This window comes from Silene latifolia, chromosome 1, assembly GCF_048544455.1.
Source record: "Silene latifolia isolate original U9 population chromosome 1, ASM4854445v1, whole genome shotgun sequence".
NCBI lineage: Eukaryota > Viridiplantae > Streptophyta > Magnoliopsida > Caryophyllales > Caryophyllaceae > Silene > Silene latifolia.
The window spans coordinates 115,871,669-115,877,668 of NC_133526.1; positions in this window are offsets into that span (position 1 = coordinate 115,871,669).

Consider the following 6,000-nt stretch of genomic DNA (forward strand, 5'->3'; position numbering starts at 1 on the left):
CTCATTTATGCTATCTTACCATGATTCCCCTATGATCCCATGACATCCTAGTATCATTTATTACTTGTTTACATCTTTATTTGCTTTATTGCTTGTTTTATTCCATTGCCTTCTTTAGTTTAGAATCATCAACCCAAACCAATTGTGACAACCTTTAGCACAACTACGATTAGATTGAACAATTTCAATACCCCCGTCCCGTGGATCGACCCCGACTTGCTTGCTATGCTAGTAGTTGGGTATAAATGTGTTTGATGGCGGACAACGACAAGCTCATAAAAATGGCGCCGTTGCCGGGGACTGTGTTGTGTATTTGAATCGTTCTTTTGTCTAGTTCTAGTTGTGCTTCTTCTTGAGGATCCTTGGTTCCTTGGGAATTCCGTTTCTTGTGCTTAACCTTGAGGAACTTGTTCCTCAAGGTCCGTTCTTACCGTTTTATTGTAGTTTCTATATTTGTAGTTGTATCTTTGTCTTAGCTATGATGATGGCCCAAGGCTTGGTACATGGAATATGTGGTGGATCTTTTGAGTATGACTACAATGGGTATGGGGAGTTTGAGGAGCAAGTAAACATAAACCTACCTTACAACTCATACAATAAAAATCCTAACTACTACCCCAACTTTTCCCACCAAAACCCTCACATCCAATATCCACAACAACTACCCTCCGAATACCCACTTTATAATGAATTCCAAATGCCATAATACAACTACTCTCACACCCAACTACAACAAGAAGATGAGAATGAAATTGACATTCAAAGAATGGTTCTCCAAATGATGGGAGATCAACAAAATTTCTTCAAACAAGTGCTAGAGGAGAGCCAAAATAGGGACAATGTTCTTCAAAGCATTGTTACCCATGGTGAGGAGTTGGCAATTCAAATTGCCCAAATGAAGGAAGCCCAATTAACTACTCCTCACCCTTCCTTAGACATTGATCATGAATGCGAGTTTGAAGGAGTTACCTTTGATGAGAAGTGGGAAGAGCCAATCTCCTTGAGCTGTTGTGAGTATGAAAGTGTGGTGTTTGATGATGAAGATATGAGGTTGAGTAAGTCACATACTCTTAGCCTTTGTGAGTATGAGGGTGTGTCATTTGATGTGAACATTGAGGTGTAGGAAAAAGAGTTAATGAGGAGGAGTGAAGCCCCCATTTATGATTCATATGAAGATAGCGATGATGACAAGCCTATAAAAGAAGCTTATGCGGAACATGTGTCTTACAATGACTTATGAAATGAAGAAGAGGAATTGAGTTGTGAGATTGCCTCACTTGAGGAGCCCATCCTTGAGAAGTTTGAGGTATGCTTCCATGAAGAAGATGAATGCCTCTTTCCTATTGACCATGAAGACCTTTTCGCACACACTATGGAACCTATGATTATTGGAGATGATATGGTAAACCTTCTCCAAAAGGTCAAATTGTTGTATAAAAGGTACTTGGTGGAGAAGCTCAAGAGCAAAGCTATGAACGAGCTTACTTGTGGAGACTTGGCACCCACAATCTCAATTCCAAAGGTACCCCGTCATCAAAACTATGAGAATTCTCCTTCTATTCTTGAAGGATTGATAAATTCGAATGCTATCACCATCACCATATTTGTGGGAGACGGGAGAGAATGGAAGCCTTCCGATGACAAGAATTTAAAACTTGCTATTTTGGAGAACCAAAAAGGCATGGTGGAAAGGCCAATGAGAATGGGAGAAATTTCCATAAGAAGCCCTTTGTGGAGGATTGGCTATATTCTATTTTGAAGTGGCTAAGGTCCTACTTGTGCTTATTTTAGGCCTATTCACAAGCCTTTGATCGCCTACTAAGAGCATTGAGCAACATGGACAACATCAATAACCATGGCAACAAGGAATGAGTTTGCTGGAGTCTTCCCTCAAACCACCATTTGTAAGATATCCTATCCTTTGACTTTGCATTACATTTACACTTGTATTTAGTTATATACATTTACATTTAGCTTGCATTTGTGAAATATTTCATATTGCATTTACATTAGTTAGTTCATATAGTATAGTTTGCATTGTAATATATCTCACATGTTGCATGTAGTTAGTTGCATTCATGCATAGCCACTAATGACCAAACCTATTCCTTTCTACACTAGAAATAGTGCTTAAATCGGTTTGGGGAGGTTTGATCATAGGTGGCCCAAGCATCTACATATAGCATGCATCATCTAGTGTAGTTTAGATTGCATTCAATTATTATATATGTCATATAGAATTGCATTTAGTTAGAGCATGCATTCATTCATATCATATCATTGCATTTGTACTTCGTTTTCATAAAATCAAAAATCTAAAAACATGTATTTCTTTTTCATTCCTACTCCTACATGTACATTGAGGACAATGTCCAAAATAAAGTGGGGGATGGGGATTTATATTCCAAAATACATAAAAATTGAAAATTTTCGAAAAATCTAAAAAATATGTTCTTTAATTTCATAAAAACAAAATCCAATAAAATTTGACAAGTTAAAAATTCCAAAAACATGTTCTTTCCTTTGTAGTGTAGAATTCTATATATTGTATATATTTGTTTGTTTGTTTGTGTAGATACCCGTATCCGTCAATATTTGAATTTATAGAGAACCCGACAAACACCCGATGATGATAGGACACATGTATTCTTTAGTTGTCATTGTCATTATTAGGGTTCGTTTTACGATGTAGAATGAGCGTTGTCAACGGAGTATTTTATTAATTTAAATGATATTTAAATTAAAGCTTTTTTTAAGGTAAATTCATTTTATTTTATTTTGAATTTATTTTCTCAAGTTTATTTTATTGAAAATAAAATAAATAGTTGATTTGAAAAATCATTTTATGAGTGTATTTGATTTGAAAAATCATTTATTTTAATGTGTTGATCGATTTGAAAAATCGAATTTGAAAATCGAAAACTCGTTTTAACCACACGTTTTGGAACTCGATTTTAGCTCGATTTTTGGGCCCGTTTTCTTTACGAATTGGCACGAATCTCGAGTACACTAACCAACCTAGGGTTCTACCCATCCAACCCAGTTTGAACCCCCATATCCACACTCAAATCTCGTTCCAAATGTGACCCCCAACACAGCCCAATTCCCTCCTCTACCCGTGTTTGTATAGCCCATCGAAAGCCCTTCTAAACCGACTCAAACTTGGTCCAAACCCGCAACCCATCACCACCAACCCGTGCTCCACATTACCCACAACAACCCAGCACCTAGAATACCACAAAACCCATCCAATTCCCGTCCCAAATACTCCCCAAACAGCCCGCAACACAAGCAGCCCCCCCTGTTTTGCGTGCTCAATCCCGAGCCCAAAACCCGCTCTAAACACCACCAAAACCCGTGCCCATTAACCCTACACCATACCCTAATATCCTACCCATATTACCTTAGCTTAACCACCAAGAAAACCCCCATACAAACCCTAAAAACCCCACAAATAGCTGATGGACAGCAGCTATGCGAAACAGGCCCGACAGCTTGTTGCCCTACTTCTACCCTTCGAAACTCCTTATAAATACCCCCCCTTCACCATACATTCATTCCTCTAAGTGTTCAGGGGCTCTTACATTCGAATATTGACTCAGTTTGGGGTTTTCTTGTAGAAAGGCCGCCAAAAACCCGACGTCAAGCAATGGAAGATGCTGTTAACAAACTCACCGAGGCCGTGAACATCATGATGACCTGAATGGATGTGATCGAATCCAAGCTGGGTGAAGATTCCTCTTCATCTACCCCACCTCTGACTGATCTGGAGAAACGGTTCAAGTTCATTGAGGACCGTCTGAAACTCTCCCAGGGGAAGAACATCCACTATGAAAATGCTAGGGCCTATGCCCCAGTTCAGGATAAGTTGCCCACGAACATGGTACTCACTGACATCCCAAAGTTCAAGGGCACCGAAGATCCAGTCCACCATGTTAAGGCCTATAAAGGGTACTTAGCACTGAAGGGAGTACCTGCTGACATGCTCTCTGAAATCTTTGCTCAATCTCTGGATGAACACCCGGAGGCGTGGTTCTACAATCTGGACCTTAAGAACTTCCCCACTTTCGAAGATATTACGGTGGAGTTCTGCAAGCATTATGCTGATAATGTCGAGATTTAAACCAACATAAGAACATTGGAGGTGATGACACAGAAAGAAAAAGAAGGCTTTACTGAATTTCTTGCAAGATGGCGCATTGAAAGCGTGAAATTAGCCAAGAAGCCTGATGAAGTTGAAATGGTAGATAAGTTCGTAAAGAATCTACGACCTATTTACCGCAATGCTCTGAAATACCAGAATTTTGGCTCTTTCAAAGAATTGATAAGAATCGGGATAAAGGTAGAAGATGATGTCATAAGGGCAGAGGCTGAAAGGCCGAAAGGGTACCAAGGGGCCTCATCGTCTAAGGGCAAGGCCCCAGCAACAGCCCATATTGATGAAGCCATCAATCTCTTAGAAGGTCAATCGAAGAAGTCGCAGCGCCAAACACCTAGGGCATTCACCGATATCGGATGCACTTATACATACGCTCTCCAAAGGCTCATAGCCCAAGGAAAGCTGAAGCCTATTGGTCCAACTCCGGACCCTCCCGCTGATCAACAAGGTAAATGGTATAAACCAAATGCCTACTGTGTCTTTCATCAAGGAAAAGGCCATGATACTGAAAGGTGCTATCGACTGAAGCACGAAATCCAAGACATGATTGAGAATGGAACACTCCCGATCCCAACTGTTAAACCCAATAACATCACCAATCCATTTGGCGATCACACTAACTTTGTTTCTATCGAAGACAATGTCGATTATTCCTATCTTATCCGCCCATGTCACTTGAAAAGGGTGTTTATCGGGAAAATATTTGTGGATTGCTTTGAATTCTTGCCAAACCCGAAGAATGAAATTCAAGTCGGGAGTCTTGCTCTAGAATGTACTCCTCTCATTAACGAAGTTAATAAAAGACAATTCGATTCACCGACCTTCATCATTGGCGTAGATCCTCAGAGGACTACCTCGGGATGGAGGCAGACCATCAAAGGGATCAAGGACAAGAGACGAGCATCTAAGTTGACAGTTGAACAAGGGAAAACTCATGACCAGATTTGAAAATTATGAGTCGGGATCTGTTTTCTTATCTTAGTCGAGTCGAGTCTAGGACTTTCGTTTCCTGAATTTGAGTCGTTTGTTCCGCGATGACCTAGGGTGTGTCCTAGGAATCGTTTCTTCGAGTCTGTTAAGCATTTCTCATTCCAATAAAAATGTTGCAGTTTTGTTTCTAAATTTGTCTTGTTTTCAATCCTCAATCATTCCGAAAACATGATAAAATGCACAACACACTCAAAGGCATCCCTGGGGTAGAAATATGTCCCGTTTCAAAATGTAAGGTACAATAGGATCCCGTGTTTAATTCCTTTACCTATTCCATGTCTGGTGGTAGAAAACCTCCATCTGAACCAATGTTTGTGACAAGCTTTTAGATTATTCTATGACAAACCCGGACTAGCTCCTTGTTTCCCCTATCGATGATGGAAGGCAAGCCTTTTCCCCAACAAAACCATCCCATCTCGAAGAGAGAAGATATCAACCCGTTCTAACAAGGAATTGTTAGTTCCTACCCAAATTAGTTGGCGAAGCCCAGTTTTCAAGGTGTATCCATTTATGACTAAGAGAATGAATAGAAGATCATTTTCAAAGAGAGGAAAAAAAAGATGAAAAAGAATGAAAAAATGAGAAAAGGAGAAAAATTGGAAAAATGAAAAAAAAATGAAAAAATGAAAAATGAAAAAATGATGAAAGAAAAAGAAAAAAAGAAAAAGAGATAAAAAAAGAAAGAAGAAAAAGAGAAAAGAAGAAGAAAAGAAAAAAAGAAAAAGAAATGTCAAAATGTTGATCGAAGTTCAAAGGCGAAGCCAAAATGGTCAGGTAGTGCCATCAGCAGTCATCCATACCCCTAAGTCCTTCCTGAGACGGTTACAAGGGGATAGTCAGGAATTTTGAGA